The sequence below is a fragment of the Episyrphus balteatus genome, chromosome 3 (genome assembly GCF_945859705.1).
Source record: "Episyrphus balteatus chromosome 3, idEpiBalt1.1, whole genome shotgun sequence".
Lineage (NCBI taxonomy): Eukaryota > Metazoa > Arthropoda > Insecta > Diptera > Syrphidae > Episyrphus > Episyrphus balteatus.
This window is the reverse complement of record NC_079136.1, coordinates 89,607,822-89,625,966: the sequence shown is the minus strand read 5'-3', so window position 1 is coordinate 89,625,966 and position 18,145 is coordinate 89,607,822. Positions and strand designations below refer to the sequence as shown.

At 29.7% G+C, this 18,145-nt stretch overlaps 1 protein-coding gene and 1 long non-coding RNA gene across 4 annotated transcripts in view; one reads left to right on the top strand and one right to left on the bottom strand.

Moving 5' to 3' along the window:
- Positions 1-18,145, bottom strand: part of LOC129913453 (uncharacterized) — a 711,188-nt gene that overhangs the window by 675,178 nt on the left and 17,865 nt on the right. The gene's annotated exons all lie outside the window — the stretch shown is intronic.
- LOC129913456 (uncharacterized) lies at positions 10,399-10,695 on the top strand. 2 transcript variants are annotated; one of them, XR_008772054.1, is made up of 2 exons: positions 10,399-10,532; positions 10,585-10,695. It is a non-coding gene; the product is annotated as an uncharacterized LOC129913456 (long non-coding RNA). The 2 variants fall into 2 exon arrangements; XR_008772055.1 differs by having other exon boundaries at positions 10,581-10,695.

Sequence of the window (18,145 nt, the reverse complement as noted above, 5' to 3'; positions counted from 1 at the left end):
TTTCTTACTAGGAAAAAAAAATTATTTGTCAACGTAGCGGTGCACGGGTCGTTTGAACGCGACACTACTCGAAGTGTCTTGCACTCCATATGTTTTGATGCAGAAATGTTCCTTGGGGTCTAAATAGTAAGAAAAAAGCTTTTTTAAAATTTTCTATCGAGCTATTCGTTTTTTATGAGCTTAATAAGTTATGAAAAAACGTACTTTTACGTACTTTTTCACACGTTTTTGTTAATAACTCTGTTAATAATAATAGTAGAAACTCAAATAATGGCTCTATTTTTAGAAGAAATATGCCTCTTTTTAACGGCATTTGAATCAAATTAGTGGCATTTTTAGATCTTCAGATATTCGAATCTAAGTCCGTTCATTTTTTCTGCCCAATTCGATTTCACTAATCAAAAAGTTTTTTTTTATAGAAGTCGGGGTATACTTTTCTAATGGTTTTTCGTATGCTGAAAACGAATCCGAAGTCAAAAAAATTCCATCATATCAAGTTTTTGAGATATTACCATTAGAAAATCAAAAATACCCTTTTTTAACAGTTTTTGAGGTTATGTCATCTTGCGTGATAATTTTTTATAATTACATTTGTAGCGGTTTCTTAAAGAACTAAGTTTCTTCTTTTAAAATCCGTTAAAATCATTTCGATATCGCTTTTCTTCTCCGAAAAATCTTAAAATCAATTCAACATGTTTGGTGAATATTCTCTATGAAAAAAATCTTATGTTCGTTTGGGTTTCATGGCAAATCGCTTAAAATTTTTGCATCCCTTTAAGTTTTTTGGTTAGTTTATGGGTAAGAAAATTTTTGAGTAACCAAAAAACTTAAAGGAATGCAAAAATTTTTAGCGATTTGCCATGAAACCCAAACGAACATAAGATTTTTTTTCATAGAGAATATTCACCAAACATGTTGAATTGATTTTAAGATTTCTCGGAGAAGAAAAGCGATATCGAAATGATTTTAACGGATTTTAAAAGAAGAAACTTAGTTCTTTAAGAAACCGCTACAAATGTAATTATAAAAAATTATCACGCAAGATGACATAACCTCAAAAACTGTTAAAAAAGGGTATTTTTGATTTTCTAACGGTAATATCTCAAAAACTTGATATGATGGAATTTTTTTGACTTCGGATTCGTTTTCAGCATACGAAAAACCATTAGAAAAGTATACCCCGACTTCTATAAAAAAAAACTTTTTGATTAGTGAAATCGAATTGGGCAGAAAAAATGAACGGACTTAGATTCGAATATCTGAAGATCTAAAAATGCCACTAATTTGATTCAAATGCCGTTAAAAAGAGGCATATTTCTTCTAAAAATAGAGCCATTATTTGAGTTTCTACTATTATTATTAACAGAGTTATTAACAAAAACGTGTGAAAAAGTACGTAAAAGTACGTTTTTTCATAACTTATTAAGCTCATAAAAAACGAATAGCTCGATAGAAAATTTTAAAAAAGCTTTTTTCTTACTATTTAGACCCCAAGGAACATTTCTGCATCAAAACATATGGAGTGCAAGACACTTCGAGTAGTGTCGCGTTCAAACGACCCGTGGGTGGTAGGTGGTACAACTTTCGTTAAATATGTTGATTCAAGAATTTGAAAGTTGTACAAATTTTCAGTTGGCATTTAAATTTATTTTTCTTAATGAAAGTGGAAAAAACAATCAAAGTTCACTCCTGCTTATATGACGTCTCATATAAACCTAAATCGCAAGTAAAAAATTTATTTTTCTATTAATTATTACCTATTTCTTATGTCGTTTTCGATTGGCTCTCCGGAAGCGTCCGGAATCATTCAGAAGACTTCTTAAACCGTTTTATTGGCATAAAAATGACAGCCAGAACGCTTCTCAGAAGAGAAATTCTCTTCTTGATTTCAAATCAGAATCAAATCAAGAAGCACTAATACATGAATACTCACATGTCAAAGATACACTCAATCATTGTTTATTATTATTTTTCATTCAAATTTTTTTCGTTTTCTGAAGTTAATTTGTTTATTTATTTTCAAACAAATAAATAAAGCTTTTAAAATATTTTGCAAAACGAATTCCCGATTAATTTGTTGAATATTAGGCACTATTTTCTTCACATATTAATTATTTTTCAAGTCTTATGCCATATTTGACATTTTAAATTTCACAGAAAAACAAACACAAACACAAAAAAAATAGAATTGAGTGGAAGCAATTCAAACTGTTTTATTGGATTTCAGAATGAGTGAATCCTTGAGTGATTCCAATCGAAAACGACATTACTTTCCGAACAGATCCCATTCTCTCTTGAGTTCTTAAATGTTCCATCTAACAGCAGATTAATAGCAAATAAAAAAAAATATGTGTCTCATTTTTGAAAAGAAATTCTTTTCTTTTATTTTAGTCATTCGAGCACATTCTTTTTATACTAGAAACCTAACCGACCACTAACGTTTTTGTGTTTCCTTTGTCTACAAAAAATGAGGCGGTCAAAAAGTAAAAGTTTTATTGTTTGACATGCCAACTTTTAGAAACAACAGTGCCAAGTTAGTGTATGGATAACACAAAGGAACCTCGAAACAAAAAATAAACAAAACAGATTATTGTTTCAAATTCTGACAGGACAAAGTAAGGAAACTCCTTATACATTCTTCGGTAGGTTAGGTATATGCGATAAGAGCGCAGCAGTTAGTGTTTCTAGCAAAGAAAATTTCTCAAGCGAAAAAAAACAAAAATTTGCTTTCTACATGTTGTTGCCAAAAATTCCTCATTTAAGTGTGTACGAAAGTATCCTCCCCCAGCTCCCTTTTCAACATGGGCTTCTTTTTCTAACGACCTCTCTTTTGACTTCACACTTGTTCATTTTTTCGGTCCTTTTGATGTAGGTAGGTTCATACTACCTTTAAACAATTTCTCTTCCCTCTCTTATCTCTGTTTGTTCCTTGTAATTAGACATGTGTTCTCATCCAGAATGATATGTGGACTTTTGAACGATGCGTATCCAGGATACAGAATGAGAATTCCAGGATCTCATTTAATAAAACTTCAAAAAAGCCATTCGTGTTGATATCAACATACACTTATACTTATACCTGATAGAGAATATAGATTATGTATATGAAATGGTGAGGAAGCAATATGTCGGAGAGAATGAGGCGAGGCGAGGCGAGGCGGCAGAAAAGGATAAAAGGGAAGGGAGTTAAATTTAATTAAAATACTTCCAGCCGGAAATGGGTAGAAAACCATTATCTTTCGTGGTCATTCAATTGAAAAGTTTCTCCTTTCAGCTTTTTGCCCACTATACACTTACACACCTAGCGCCACTACTCACAATTCCTGGCAAGGCAACACTATTGGGAAGTCATGCGAAGTCCTTTATTTTACTGCTGCAGGGGGCTGTGAGAATAAACAATAAAAAAATATGTATATATAAAAAAAAATATACATGTTGCTTCCAAAGAGCGCACCTGAACAGAACAGGTGATAAAGGTTTCCACTTGAATAGGACTGAAGCTGCGAACCGGGTATATACAATATGCCCCCGAAGCTGCTAAAGGTGGCTGGCGTTAAATTTTTGTTACGAAGTTTTGCGGCAGATGTGATTCTATATATAAAAAGCTTTGCTAGTTTTTCACATTCCCACGGGCCATAGCTATAGCAAATACTTTGGAAAGTGGTGCGAAGAGGAGTTGGTCCTATGTTTATATTTCAACCTTCCCGAAGGGATATGAACAATGGGTGTGAGTTTTGTTTTGAACGATTTTCATATGGATATACAAGCAAGAGGTCTGAGTTTTATTGCAGCTAGAGTGTCATTGGCCTCTATGGAAATAGAGCGTAGGGAAGTATAGGACAATATTGCGATGAGATTCTCTGGAGGAAAAAGGACGACTACGACCGACAATAACTTGGAAATCACAAAAATATTGGTATATGTATTGTATAGGTATAAACAAAGTTGGGAGAGAGGATTTTTTGGAATGCAACGAACATCTGTTAATTATTAAGTTATTGGAGCAAAAGACCAACAGGTGACAGATGAGCGTACAATTGGGTAAACTTTATTTGTAAACTCTCAATTCAATAGAGCGAACAATTTTCGCAAGGGCTTGAAATTTTAAATATAAAAATGAAAAACAAAAGCTTTACAGTTCAGATTAAAAGAATAAAGACAATTTTTTTTATTGTTGTTTTTTTTTTCCTATAAGTCTCATCATTGGCCTGTACGATGGCATTTCAGGGTAGTCATTGGCACTTTTTTTGCAGAGTGAAATTTTTCAGGTTATATCATTTATATGGTAGTTTTTTTTCGACACTTTAATTAAGTATGTATTTTTATTACTTTAATACCGCTTTTTTTTAATGCGGGTATTCAAACTTTCACTTAAGTGATAAGTGGTAAAGCAATTGGAATTTGGTTAGCGATAAATACTAGGTATCTGGTATGCTCAAACTTTTTTTTTTAAAACAACTGTCTCCAAAATTGCTAAAAATTTGTTGACAATGAGTACATGAATAGGCAATACAAGAAATCTCAAAAGCCAGAGTGGAAGGTTTGTTAAATGCAAAGTTTCTTTTCGCAACATATATCTTAATCCATAATACCCCCTTTAAAAGGTATGGATAATCCATTTTCTCTATTTCCTTTAAAAATGTTTCTAACGAAAATGAAGCCATATTTGAAATTTAGGGCTTTATCATAGGACATTATTTCACATCACTAGGGATCGCATGGTAAAGCACTGCATCAATATAACATCAGTAAAAAAATAGGTATCTTAGTGTCCGAAGTACGCTGAGGACTGGTTCTGTTAAAAAAAATTGCTTTCATATATTTGTAGAACTTTGGTTTTATATTCGATTTGGGAGTAGGTATTGACACTTAGGCCAAAAATTGTAATTCGCATTATTTGCCATGTTGCCCAAATGCACTCTGTGGCGTATACTTGCTCTTTTTTGTATTTATTAATTGAGAGTGATTGAAGTGAAGACAATTGATCAAACTAGATATTTTATGTTCATGTTATGAAATAACACATTATTATAAAGTATTGAATAATGCTGAATGGAACGAGTACTAATACGACCAATCTAAGAAAATTGTGCGTTAATGTGAGGTAGGTACGTGGGTATTTTTGTTTTCCGTAATTTATTTTATTGTGTAAAATTCACTATGGTCCCTAATTCTTGTGTTAAAAGAAAGTTCAAATATTAGCGAAAAAAATGGGGGTACAGTATTTTTTTTCATTTTGTATGTGTGAATCAAATTACCTTAATTTCTATTTTCTGTTATAGGATGTAAACGAGTAGATAAGATTTATTTTTTTGTTTTGATATTTGTGTCCTTATGTTTGTATTAGTACCTAAAATTTCGTGTTATATACAAAAATTTTGGAAAACAAATTATCTAGAACAAGCTCCATTCAATTGGATGATTTTTTTAAGTAGGTACCTACATCTGATTGCCGAAAAAAAAATAAAGTTTGTGGTTCTAGAAAATATCAGTGTCATTTCTATACCTATACGCTATACATAACACTGGTTAACAAGGGTTCTGTTGCCGAAAGAAAATTATACTTTTCGGAAGGTTTTCGGTGTGCTCCGGTTTTTTGAAATATTACCGTTAGAAAATGCAAAAAAAAAAACTTTTCGACTACTATATTTCGGACGTTATTCTTTTATATAAGGAAAATTGTTGGAATATATTAAGTATATAAACACTACATATATTTTCTTTCTTTCAAGAACTGTCTTTCAGCATTTCAGCACACCCAAATCCTTCAGGAAAGTATATTTTGACTTCGGCAACAAAAAAAAATTAATTTTGTTAACCGGTGTAATTATTCAATGATTTAAGGATGTTTTATGATTAAAAACCAAACAAAAAAAAAAAAAACAAACACGTTTCGTTAATTTTAAGTTGTTTCTTCGCTCAGTGTAGGTACAATAAGCCATTACCTACTATATTATTGCGCCACCTAAGCTATCGTACCATCCCCAAACTTATTGACAATATTAGCAACTGACACGCCATCGCTTTTGCCTTTTTTTCGATTGTTGTTTCGTGAAGGTACTCCTAATCATGGTCAACCATTAACCTCTTGAAATCAGCAGCCATTACGGAGACAGAAGATATTTAAAAAATAATGGTAAATTTTTCCCCCAGCCTCGTTTGTGTCTTCCAGACTATGACAGCCTTTTGACAATTGGATATTTACTCTGTTTACCTCAGTCAAACAATTTCCCAATTAAATATTCCATTTGCAGAGTAAGATTGAAAATTTGCACCTAGACTACGTCTTTGATAACAACAGTTTTAAGAAAGGTTTTCCTTAAAATTTGCTTTAATTTTTTCTTTTACTAAAAGTTAGGCACAAAAACATTTATATATGTTAAAACTAAGCAACAAATTTCCAAACCAAATATTTTTATTAAAACAAAATTAAATTATAAGACGTTATCATTAAAAAAATAAAACGCACGACTGGGTTGCACGACTGGGTAGCACGAACTTGCTCTTAGAATTCAATTTGCTTAAATTTTAAGACTTTTTATATAGAAATTTGGGAAATGTCGGTACGTACATACAATGTACGTATATACAAAAAAAACATAAAATTCGTTTTTTTTTTAATAAAACCAAATCTGAAATCAAATTGCCCTCCAAAGCAAGTATGCAGTTTTAATTGATATATTAAGATGCATTTTTAGAAAAAAAAAATTGCAAAATCGTTAGAGCCGTTTTTTAAAAAACAATTTTTTTATAAATAATTTTTTGGAAAAAAAGTTTAAAAATAAAATTGGTATGCCATTTTGTAGAAATAACTAATCAACATTTAAAAACAAAATCTAAAAAAAAAATACAATGTATCGTTTTCGAAAATTTTATTTTTCAAACAAAATTTTTCAAATTTTTTTTTTAAATCCAAAAATATTTTTTTCGAAATTTTATTTTTGGCTTATATTTGAATTATATAAGTGCTTCTTCACAAAAAGTTTAGTTGAAATCGAACAAGCCGTTTCGGAGAATATGGGATTTAAAAAAACGGTTCTATGGCAGGTACCTACCGTTAATAATGATTTTCAAAAATAAATTTTTTTATTTAAAGATAGACCTTATCTTAAAAATTTCGTTTGAATTTTTTAAACAAAATCGTTGGAGCCGTTTTTGAGCAAATTCAACTTTACTAAAATCGGTATATGATAAGTAGGTATCGTTATTTTTGGTCCAAAAAAATTAATTCCAAAAACACCTCTGGAGAGTTTCCAAAAAATGCTATATACCAAGTTTGAAGTCAATCGGTCCATCCGTTTAGGCTGTAGCTCCTTGTACAGATAGACAGACTGACAGACAGACGGACTTCCGGGACCCACTTTATTGGCATTCTCTACCATCGTAATATCATGAAAAAATGTTATCTCAACTTTTTTTTTTTTACGAATGCATAACTTGACATATAGTACCTATCGCATGTAAAAATCATAAAATCATAAAAAATCATTTATTAAATTTCTTGCCAACGGAATTAAAAAAAATTTTTTTTAATTTTTACATATAAATCTTCAATACTCCGAGTAACCTTTTTCATAAGAGCAAGTATGTACGACCCAATCCTGCATATAACTTTATATTATTTTAGTTTTAACTAAATTGACTTGACTAGCACCTCAAGACTTAAATCCCAACTTGCACCTCAACGTTCAAAATTGTGCTGCAACTTTAAATTAAACAAAGAATTTTATTTGGCAGTATAACTTTGTGAACGTTAAAAAATATGCTCTTCTATTCTTTTTTTATATTTTAATAATTCAACTATTTTTCTTTTATTGTATATGATGAAAAATAAATGTATGAAAGAGCAAAGAGTTGACGTTGCCATTTTCATTTGATATGTGTCTTTTTTTATTTTGTTCAGTGCGTTGAATATGTACATTGAACATATTTTTTTTTATTGTTAGCTTAGCGCCGCGGAGGTGATTTTGTGTTGGGTGTACGTGTACACATGTAAGCGCGTATTGCCACACCTTTAACACGATGAAAAAAAAAAAAAACAAAAACAAAAAAATACCCTACAATAGGGATGATAGCATCACGTTTCTGAAGGGTTTTCAACACAACTTACGTAAATAAACTCCGTGTCACTTGATGGAGGTCGCACTTTGCTACAACACGATTTCGCGAGAGATACCTGTTGGGTTATTTCATCGAAAAATAAATACATGGTACCTATGCAAGTCCTCTTGTAGATACTTATGTGGATGGTACTCTTCATCAATTTCAACGCAATAAGATATTTCAACATATTTTTTTTATTTTCCTGGAAAATTGAAACAGACAAAAAAGAGTAAGCTATATTTAGTATTGTGAACATATGGTCAGAATCCAAAGTTTTTGAATTATTTCTGAGTAATGTTTCAGTTTCCTTTTTGTGGAAAATTTGAAACAATCCGAGCACAAGCACATATATTTTAGGAATGAGATTCGATATCCAAATAAATACTTGAATCAGTAAAAAGTGCTCTTATTCATTGTTGCATCAGATGTAAGTTATTGGTATAGAAAGAAATTTGTAGTAGGCAGTTTCAATTTTATTTTATTTTAATTTTATATTTTATTCACACAATTTGAGGTAGGTATTATTATACTGTTTTGCGAATAAGACATTACAAAAGTGTTATTCAGTTTAACGATACAATAATTTATAGAAATTAAACAAAAATGTGTAGGTAGCAATAGGAATCTGAAAATAAATAATGTTTATTGAAGTAGGTATCTAACTGTAGCTAAACAAAATAGTACCAAACAACTACGATTTTGTTGATATCTGTTTTTAAACTGTTAAAGATACATTTAAATTAATGGATTCAAAATTGTTGTTTCCGAATTGTTCTTCAAAAATAAGATTTTTGTGAATTCAATAAAAAAAAAACCTTAATTAAAAAGCAAAACACTGCATCTGCTAAAAAAAAATACTCGCATTAAAATGTAGGCAGTTTTCCATAGTTTAAGCGATACGAGCAAATTTTTCGCTAATGATATTTACTTAAAAAAAAAAAAATGGACACATCTATATTTGAAAGATGTAGGGGAAAGTGGCCTAAAATGGCACCCCAAGGTAAAATGGCCCCCTTGCTAGAAATCGTAGAATCGAAAATAATTAGAAAGTTTTATGAACGCGATTCTTTAGTTTATCTGGCAAAACCAACATATACTAAATTTCAGGAACTTCAAGCCATTTTTTTGAAATTTGACAGGTCAAACTGTCCCTATCCACATCAAAAAGTATACTCGTTAAAATTTTGTGAAATTTTTTTGCAAAAAAAAGTATAAAAAACATTGTATTTTGGAAAAAGAAGTTAATGTGTGTACTGTGTACGCATGAAGTATTTCTTATTAATTTACTGAAATAAGTTGGTTTAAAACGATTTTAAATTTTTTGGTGTAAAAATTAAATTGAAAAAACTCAAAATGGGCAAAACGGCCTACTTAGTGCTCGGGTAAAATGGCATACCTATTTCACATGTCATTTAAAATTTTTTTTTTTCACATTTTCATTTTTTTAAAGTAAAAATAGTTGCTATTTATGAACTATGTACAAAGAGGAAGTCCTGGACTGAGGAAAGCCCTTGATTCTGTCAAAAACCTGGAAAAAAGCATCCAAAACACTAAAAGTTGCAAAAACTACAAAAACGAGACGAACAACCAACATGAACTGGGTTTTGAATGACTCGATGAAAGATCTGGGGGGATTAAGCACCACTTGTTCCAAGAAAATTGAAAAGAAGCCCTTTGACTCAATTTTGCATTTAAAATCACGTATGTTTGGACAGTGTGCCATTTTACCCGGGTAAATTTGATCAGTGAAATTTGTAGACGTCTTGAAAATTAAAAAAATTAAATACTTTTTGGAACTTTTTCAACTCGCAAATGAAAAAAATGTGAGAGTAATATATTTAACTTTGAAAAGTATATAGTATTTAAGTTTGAATGCTACTGTTTTTCGAGATATAGGACATTTTCCTTAGGGGGGCCAATTCAGGCCACTTTCCCCTACATTTTTTCTAAAAACCATTAACTTTATTCTTGTACTTAAGTTTGAAGTCTAGTTAATTTAATGAGTTGATTTTAAATAAAACTGGTCGTGAAAATCAGAATTAAGGAATAAATTATAATAATACAAAAATTTATATTTGTCTTTTGTTTCAATTTTTTTTTATTCTAAAAATATAGATTTTTCTTTCAAAATGTATTGAAAATCAAACAAAATTTCCGAGTAATAAAACCAAAAATTTTTGTGTTTGATTTATTCACCCAGTACAAGTTTAAAATTTTAGAATTGAGTGGAAGCGATTCAATTGAAACCGAAATTAGAAAATAAATATGTATATGTAAATAAAAATGCCTATTCATTATTCAATAAATATATAAAAATTTCTCACGGCAAACATGAGACTTTACCAAAAGAATCTGAGAAAATAGATGTTCTTATTGGTGTACAGGTTAATTTACTTTGAAAAATCGGCTTGTGGAGAAACCAAGAAGAGGTAATTTAAAAATTTTCATATTTTACTCATTTTTGACTTATTATTAAGGTAGGTACTTAATAGAGAATGCCAAAAAAGTTTAACTGTCGACTGTTTTTATGGACATTTTAGGGAAAATTCAAAGCTTTTTATGACCAAAACTAACGCAAGTTAAATGTCATGATGTCATGAAAATAAAATAGAAATGTAAATTTTTAAGACCATATTCCTGAAAAAAGGGTCAGAGTTTTTAGATAGATTCAAACGACTGAATCGATCCCAACAAAAAATTATTATAAATAGAAGCATTGAATTAACTGTATTATAAAATTGTTGTATAAACATTTTCAAAGAATAGATATTTTGAAATTTTTTTTTGTTGAAAAATCAAGTTTTTAAATTAGTTTCGAAACTGTTTTGAAATTTTTGTTTTAGTTTTGAATTAATATTTTACAAAAAATTGCATAGGTACATTTTTTCTCAAAAATATTTAAAATTTTTTGTATACATATTAAAATAGGTATATTAAAAAAAAAAGAACGTCGAACGATTTTCAACGTCTCTTGAATGGATAAAAACTAAAATTCGAGTAATTTCCTCTTTTTTTATTCTTAAGAAACCATTTTTTTTTTTTAAATAAAATCACTTTTCAAATAATTGCCCGTGAGAAAAAAAAACAAATTTTTCAAGCTGCGTACTAAAAATTATTTGCAATATCCTTAAAATCACGATTATACCTATTAAGATTGGTAAGTGGTGTTTGTGAGATACATGATAACTACATACTATTTATCATTTATCATCATTTATAATTTTTATATGTTGTAAGTACTCAACCATGAACCCTGTGGCAGTTTTAGAGTCAGAGGTGAATTTATTGGTTCCTTGCTTCATTACTTTTTAAATGTTTAAGTACATACCTTGAATGAAAAAAAAATCATGTCGAAAATCAAATATTTCAACCAACGCAACGCAAGCAGGACCAATCAAAATTCTACAAAAGTAGTAGGTATTTATAAAAATTATGTAGGTATTGCCTCTTTACTTTGACCTCCTTTGCTTATTTTGCTATTAGCAAAGTAACAAAGAGGGGTACACTTTTAAAAAAAGCCTTCCTGGAAAATTTAATAAACCAAATATTTAATTAAGTTTTGAATGGCTTTTTGTTTTTTTCTTGGAACTAAATGCTCTTTGATGCCTCAATTTTCAGAATAAAAAAAAATTGAAGGATATCGCGTGCATTTCATAAAATATGATTGGACAACAATAAATACATTTTAATAAAAGTTAAAAATAACGTTTTTTGCCTTTTTTTATCTGCCTGACTGACATGAAATGAAACATTTAATAAAAAGTTTGTTTGAAAACATATTCTTTAATAATTGTAATTAAAAAATAAAAAATAATTTACTAATTTGATAATATTTGTTTACCTACCAACTATTTTATCTAAATCAATCGATGCGGAGTGTATTGGTAAGAATAGGTAACATATACGATAAATCACGTAGGTTTATTTTTGTGCAGAATTGACACACAAAATAAGAAAATCAAGGCCATATGCATAACAATAAAAAATCAGGAAAAAAAAATATGTAGATTCACATGCATAATAAAAAATTTTTCTTTGTGCCAAAGCGATCAATCACGCCATTTAATATTGTCTGTCTTTGTGCACCACCACCGGTAAACCCTAACGAGGTGGAAAAAAAAATTGAATAATAGATATCTTAAATCTTCGCACTTTTTTTGTTGCTTTGTAATCAAAAGAAAGAACATACGTAGGTACCAAGAGAATTGCTGTATTTGTCAAACAGAAATTGTCATATTTTTTTTTGATATTCTTATTTATCGCATCGTTAGGTTTTCAGTATAAAGTAGCCTTAGAAAGTCAATTGGTTTGATTTATAAACATAAATTTGCAATAAATATAAATGTATAAACGCTATACAACCCATCAATCCTTTGGGTGTCTTATATCAATCAAAACCGCGAGCATAAAATCTGAAATATTTTTCGAAAAATAGGAAGGGAGATTCAAATAAATTAATGTATTTTAAGGCTCTGCGAAATTAGGTCCCAATGAAATGAAATAAGGTACAAAAATACACACAAAACAACAACAACGAAATTTCACAAGTTTTGGGGTGTTGTTTCATTTTTTGTGGCCTTATTTCATTTTGTTTTTAGGACATTATTTCATTATGAAGTAAGGCCACAATGAATTAAGACCCCAACACTAATCTTAAAAACCATTTGGGGACTTATTTCATTTTTCATACTTTACATGAATGTGCTAACTAAATTGTTTTTCAAAAAAACTTTTGTGATTCCACTTATCAAGGACCCAGAGCAAGATCTTTACATTAAAAAGCATTAGTAAGTAACAGATTAGCTGAAAAATCGCAACATCTGTTTGAATCAATATTAAATGTTTCATCCATAAAGGTGGTTCTGTTGGTTTAATGGATATTTAACTTTCTAAAATAAAGTTCTTTATGAAAAAAAAGAAATTGGGGGTTTTTTTTTCTCGTACACAGAGAAAAATAGACCACATAAAATAGAACAAAAACAATAAGATTTCTCTATGGTTTTCATCCAAGAAGGAAACCTTATTAAAACAATCGGGTTTTCCTTATTGTTTTAAAATCTGCAAAAAAATAAAAAAAACGATGGCCAGGCTGGGAATCGAACTGGAGACTTCAAATCATTAGTCGCCCACCTTACCACCTGAACCAACCTGCCATGAAATTATTGATCGCGATTTTTGTTCTAGTGCTAAGTTTAAAAAAAATCAACTTTTCAGTCAAATTTTAATAAGATTTTCTCTATAAAAATAATAAGAAATCTCATTAAAAAAACCTTATTAATCGTTGATTTTAATAAGATTTCCTTATGAAATGTATGGACGGTAAAACAATATGGCAATCTGTTAGTTTTTAGCGGGTCATATTTTTCTCTGTGTACTCTGTGCAATAGCTATATTCCTTTTTTCGAGTTTTTGAACTTTCTTTATTAGGTAATTACGAGTAAGAGTTTGAACGCCTATTAGAAATATTTATAAGATAACTACATATAGTGAAATGTGAGAATTATTGCTTATTATATCAAATTTTAATTAAATAGCCCAACTAAACTCTAAGACAACTATGATTTTAATAAATAAAAACAAATACACATTTCAGACAAGGATTATTATCTTTTGAAAATGAAATGCTTTTTTTTTAGAAAAACATTATTAACGCTAATTTCAATTGAAACTATTTTTTAAATTGCTGATTTTCTCACAAAAAAACTTGTCGGATCGGAGATGTGGATATATTCAAATAAAAAGCAATATGTTTATTAACTTCACTTTTGAATTGTTAACAAATTCGCTGATTAACTTGAACACTGTCATAACTCAAAAAAAAAAATAGTTTTTCAGGAAATGGGTTTTAAATTTAGTATCGATCTGTTTTTGTATGTAAAACGTTAGTAGTTTCTAAAAGATTACGTGATTTTTGAGTTATGAAAGTATTCAAGTAAATGCACATGAATATTTTTGAAAACGAAATATTAAAGTGCTGACAATATTCATAAGAAACTGTTGGAAGGTAGCAAGCTGTAGACTTGTAGCCTTCTAGCCTTGTCGCCCTGTAGCTTTCTCACCTTGTGGTCTTATCGGCCCCTCCCCGCCCGCCCGAGGGAAATAGACCCCACCTCCCATACGATTTTTTCTTGTCTGAGTGCAACCGATATGAAAAATTTAATTTTTTTTTTAGTTTTTTGCCTACAGATCGATAACGGTCTGTCAAATCGAAAAACCCTTAATGTAACAAATGAAGGTAATTAAAATATCTACAACTTTTACTACAAACTAATTTTCAAAAAGAAGCTCAAATAAAAGAGATATGACAAAAATATGAAAATCACCTTTTGACGTGTTTCAAAAAAACCACAGTAACTTTAAACCGGATTGATAATCGAAAAAAGTTAGCTAACATATATTGTAGGAAATTTAATTATCTTCAAGTTTGCCATACATTTTTTTTTTCTGTAGATTCAAAAATACTTGAGTTATGTGAAAAAGTAAAATTTTTATATAAAAAAAAAAAAACAAAATAACGACCAAATGACTCTAGGTGCGATTGTGCAAAATGTGATGGTTTTAGACTCGTGTCTTGATACTCTTTCGAGTCCTGAAGTCCAAATACTATTCGCAATTTTTTCCCAGCAAAAGTCTAACTTGCCCGTACTGTTGTTGTCTTGTAGCATTCTCACTCTGTCGATTTCACGCTCTGTAGAATTGTCTGAAGTTCACCTTATCGCTCTATTGTCATTCTCTCACCTTGTCACTTTTTCATTTTGTCTCTTTACAGCCTTGTCGAATTAACACCTCCTCACTCTAAGGTAAAATATTTTTGAAGAAGGTGTTGAAAATATCGAACTTTAGCATAATAGAATAGGTGGTATCTAATTGTAATTTCTGCACATACCTATGGTAGACACAAAGCCAAAACCATGAATCTGCAAAATTGTAGTTTTGAGAAAACCGGCTTCAAAGTTTTTGAAACTCAAGCAAACGCATAGAAACTCGTGCAATGGACGTTAATAGGCTGCTAGGAAACAGATGGAGTATTATGGTCGAAACAGTGAAAAGAGGGACCAACAACCAGTTAAAAAAAAATAAAAGTGAAAATTGTGCCAACGATATAACAACGTGAATAGGTAGAATAATTTATTTAGGTAAGTTGATAGACGAATTACGGCATACGTTCGTTATAGTATTTTTTCTATGTGTTCCTATCTTTTTCTACTAATTAAATAGAGACACAAATATTAAAAACCTTAGCGAATGATCGTAATCGTATGCTGTAATTCGACCCCTGTTTTCTTAAAAAAAAAAATTACTTAAAGATTGATGGCCATTTCAGGTTCTATAAGTTTAATGCATAACTTGAACTTAAACTAAAAAGTAAAAAAACAACCAAGTTGTAACTCAATTCAAGCACTTCCAAGATGTTAGATTCATGCCATTCATTTTATAATTCCAAAAAATTAAAAATCAAATTTCAAAAATATTTTCCATCAGCAATAATGCTGGTATATGTATAGTTGTAACGTTTCGTCAAGGAATTTCTATTATAAAATACAAAATCCAAGGAAAAGTGATTAGGTACTGTCCTTTTTTCACTTCACTATCTTTTATAAGATTAATTTATAACCAAGGTATCTCTACCTTCAGAATAGTATGCTTTCTTGCAAAATATCACTTACGTCGAAGAATTCAACGAAGTATAAAGTAGTTTCAAAGTTATCAGATATAGGGTGCAGAAGTATGTAACTACATTTGAATTCAAGGAATTCCAAGTGAAAATTCTGTATGTACCTATGTGCGAGTAGAGTATATTATTCATTCAGTCTTATTCATGGGAACTGTATTATTTGAAAGTTTATTTTCTTTAGAGTTCATCTAAGGTAATTTAAATTCGAAATCGCATTTCATTGAGCTGAATTTCAAATGTGGGTATAAAAAGATGAAGGAAAACTCATATAAAACAAGTTTATTCGTAATATCAAGAAATATATATATCAAGTTACATTCTTTTGAACACACCAATTTAGTAGGAACCATATCAATGTGGGTTCTATTATTATTGGCTTTTACATTGTTACCTTACCTTTTGACAATTTGACCTGTCTTAAATGTAGGTAGCTATAAGAATTTTTCGATTTAAATATATTTCACGCGTTTGGTTTATCTCCAGTCAAACTTTTAATAACTTTTCTGTTATTAAAAGTTTAAAAAAAACCTGCAACAAAACCGTAAACGGTAATTTCGAGACACAAAAAAAAGTAATAACACCTATACACATTGAAACTTTGTTAAATAAAAAACCTTTTGTGAATGATTGATGGAAACGTAATACCCTACTACATTTCTACAAAATGTATCCAACCTTCTTCATATTTCTATATGAAAAAAAAAAGTTATTAATTCTGAAGGTTGACATTGAACCATTTCCTCTCCACTTTAATTAAATAAATTAAACTTCTACAGCAACTGTATCAACAAGTCTTAATCTTTCAAGCGTTTATTTTAATGAATTAATAATGAAAATAATCAGACCATTATTTTCTGTCCACAAAATTTTATAACGAAGGTATGTATAGATGCCTACCTATATCTCTACGGTTTACTTCCCCCAAAAGCATTAGTTTTTTTTTTTTTTTAATTTCATTCAGCAATATACACAAAGGCAGGGACTGGCATAAAATGCACACACCATCAACCGGTTTGAAATAGCTTTTTTTTGAAGGATGATGACGATGATGATAATGATGAAAATGTGAATGTCCTTAATTTACAATTCAATGAATAAAAATGTTTTCAGTGTTTTTTTTTTTTTTTACTTCTTCATAAATAGAAATTCCATTGGAGGAAGTAACAACAGCTCATTAAATTACAGAGGGCACTTGAAAGCTTGAAACATAATTATAATTTTTAAAGCTCGTCTAAGCTCATTATTTTTTTTATGGAGGACTTAACAGGTAGGAATTATACTTGCATATATGGGTCAAATGCTATTTTGGGTACAATTCGTAGATTGCTTAAGGCAAAGGGTGAAGGAATTGTTTTTTTTTTGTATACCTACGTCGTTTTTTAACTCTATACAATATAGGTACGTTTCATTCATTTTCAAAGCTAATGGAATTTTGAATTGGATTTATTTTGCTTTATATAACTAGCCGATGGGTTTGGGTATTATAGTTTTTATCTACAACAAATCCATCAGATTCACCAATTTTCAATTTTTTTTACCAAACTGCTGTTTGTATGTTGCTCGAGGCTTTGGTACCCGCCGCCGCACACTTCCGATTCTCAATTTACTTGTACTTATAGCATTTTTTTTTAAATTTTTTTGTATTATTGGAACCACCTCACCGATTTTAAATACATTAAATGGAAAAGAATAACTCATAGTAGGTACTGTTGTCGAGGTCCACGTCTACGCAAAATAAAAAACCCAAATTATAGTTAAAAATTATTAAAAAAAAAACACTTTTTTCATTTTTTTATATACAAATTTTTCAAAAGTTAATTCTTTTAAGAGAGCCATTTTTTCCTCAATTAAATGACTCTGATTCTTCTTAATAAAGGAATGGGTCAGATGATCTGTATTTTTCAATAATAATTTTAATTTAAATCTTGAGACATTGAATTAGATTTCTGCTTAGATCTTCGCATAAAATGCTTAAAATTCCCATTATTAATAAAATGTATAATAATAAGACGCTAATCCCTTTTCACTCGTTTTTAATTTGAATAGTTTTCAATATATTTTGTACATACATTTCAGTTACATATAACGAAAATTAATTTTTCTGAGCCAAGTTCAAAAAATCAAATGTAATTTTATTGTAGTAGATTTGTAAAAAAATGTGTTACGAATAAATTTTATTTTCTCTATTTGTCTTTTCGGATAAGAATTTCAAGCTTGCAGCCAAAAAAAACAAAAATCTGAGAAAAAGGAGATTTTTTACTTTTCAATTTTCTCGAAAACTAGAAGGCATAGAAACATATGATTTTCAGTGTTTGGTAAGGAATTAATTAAGGCAGTGTTCTTCATTATTCAAATTCGCCCCCACTT